Source organism: Vipera ursinii (assembly GCF_947247035.1).
Source record: "Vipera ursinii genome assembly, chromosome: 1".
Classification (NCBI taxonomy): domain Eukaryota; kingdom Metazoa; phylum Chordata; class Lepidosauria; order Squamata; family Viperidae; genus Vipera; species Vipera ursinii.
Window position 1 is genome coordinate 200,745,241 of NC_139512.1, and position 2,647 is coordinate 200,747,887.

A 2,647-nucleotide genomic window follows, 5' to 3' on the forward strand; every position below is an offset into this window, starting at 1 on the left:
GATCAAACAGTATCTTTTATATCCTTGAAATGCTCATACCGAGGGCACATCCAGACACTTGATTTCATATGCTTTCTTCCTCTCCATAAGGGCACACACACACACACTCACACCATCCTTTTCTCCATCAGCCCTCTGGCTCCATTACCTACTCAGGTGCTCTTTTCACTCTACTGCTTGCCTCATCTCTCCCAGGTTCTCACCTCTGTTCTCTCCTGCTCATCTGTCTCACACACTGCTCTTTTATCTCTTCTTTTTCTTTCTTTTTCTTTTTTTTGCTGACTGCACCACTTTTTTGTTCTCTTGCTTTTTCTCAGGGATGCTGGGAGAGCCTGCTGGGTAAATTCTCCTACTCTTCTCCGCAAGTGGCTTGATCAGGTAGTTGCAGCTACCTAGGTTAATGAGAAGCCAGCATTTTGTATCCAGTTTTTGGGTGTTCCTGTTGCTAAGATGAAATGGCCATGGAGGGAATTCACCACCAGGGATTGGAGAGGAAGAGGTGTGCTCTGAAGCTAAAAGGAGCTGGGTAGACCCCAATCCCTGATCCGTCATCTCCGGATGGCTCCCGACCTTCGCTCCTTCCGACACGACCTAAAAACATATCTCTTTGAGCAATCCGGTCTGGTCTGACGGGTTCTTTTACAATTACTGTTTTAAGGTAACTATCTTCTGCATTTGGGCAAAATTAGGGTTTAATTTGTTTTCAATATCTGTATTTGTGCATTCTGTTATTTATGTCACTGTTAACCGCCCTGAGTCCTTAGGGAGAAGGGCGGTATACAAATCAAATAAATAAATAAATACATAAATACATAAATACATAAATAACAAAACACAACAGTTTGTGTCTACAGCAATATTTGTACTGGGAAAAGATGGGAAAGGCCACTTTAATCAGGTCAGTGAAATATGCTTAGGTGGCCTCAGCTATGGTCTATGGATGAGACCAGTGTTTTTTTTTGTAAAAGAAAAAGGTGCCGGAACTCACACATGTCATACAACCTGCCTTGACTACCCTACAAGGTTCCATTCAAAAAAGGTGCCGGAACTCCGTTCTGAGCGTTCTATGAGAAAAAAAAAGCCCTGGATGAGACCAAAAATGTGCAAGAGTGGCACATCCTTTAAAAAAGTGAGGTCCCAGTGAGGGGCAGGGGGGGGGAAATGTGTAGATTGATCCCCAAGAAGAAAATCTTGGTGAATCCTTTCTCTGGAACGTCCAGGTTTGATCTATAATCTCCGGGTGGAAGTGAATGTGAAATTTTGGAGAAATGCTGGGTATGTTAACGATTTATTTAAAGGCTACAGATTGATTGCTAGGACGATGGAAATATCATAATATATACCAGATTAAGGGACAGTGTGGTCAAAGGAATTTCTTGCACATAAGATCTGCAGCTGGTTTCTGGGTAATGTAAATTCACTAGATCCTACGGATCAAAAAAAACATATTTAATCCATCTGAGTCAAGCTTGTATTTGGCATGCATTTCCGGATACACTGTTAATTTTTGTGTGTCAAGATGTTGTGCAAAGGGCTGTAAAAAAACACTAATATTGGCAGTTAGAAGCTAGATCCTCTTATTATAGGAAAATATGTCTGAGCTGACATTGCTTTACAAAAAAAGCTTCTCTGGTATAGATTCAGTGCCAGTGGCACTGCAAGGATGATTGAGTAGAAATGGAAAAGGATAGGAGACGGCATAAACTGTACAGTCTTGCTCTGTTGTCTATGGGGCAGCCCACACAGGGTGACTTTTGACTTGGAATCAAAAGCAGCACGCAAGATGAGTTCATTGACACAAAGCAGTGGATCAGAGAGCATTGCTTCAGAGAGCTGTGCCCCCCCTTTTTTTCTTGCAAAAACAAACAGGCAAAGCAAAGAGAACTGGTTAAAGTCTCAGCTTCAATTCAGCTGATTCTTTGTGGCTGCAACCTGTCTGCGCTCCAGTTTAAAATGGAGGAATAGATTAAAACAGATTCGTTGCGAATATCCAGTTTAGGAATGGGATATGGAAAGCTCCCTTAGTCGGGAGTCCAATTTTCATTTCACCAGATGTTCCCAGTGGCCCTCTGTGATGGAGGTTGGGTGATCCTTTCCCAGCCAACAGCCACACCGTTAGGTTTTTAAATCCCAGAGACCTGCAGTGGGTGCAGCATCATCAGAAGGGAGTGGCCAAGATTTTGGTCTTCTAAGTAAACATGCCTTTAACTGAGCGACATAATAGGTACCCTGAACAAGGGAGCTTTCATGGTAGAAAGTCCTAAATGGTGTAGTTGTTTCATCCAGTTTCTACTACTTTATGATGTGTGAATAGGTATGTTTATATGGCGTCCTTTCCCCTCTGCCTGCTAGTTTACTGCATACATGGAATTTCTTACATGGCAGCATTGAAAGTTTAGCACTTCTGTCTGCACTCTGAAGTAATACAGTCCAGAATTCTTTACTATGTATCATATGGAAAATACCTGTAGGAGGATCTTTCTTCGTGTGATTAATATCCCTGGGTAATAGATTCTGAAATGGAGCCTGTTAGGCTCAGGTTGTATTTATTGCCTCTTTCTTCATGAAAGAAGAGATAAATAAAAACCAGACCAAGTCTTTGCAACTCAGTGGACAACTGTCTGCGAGGCCTGTTTTGGGAAGGCTA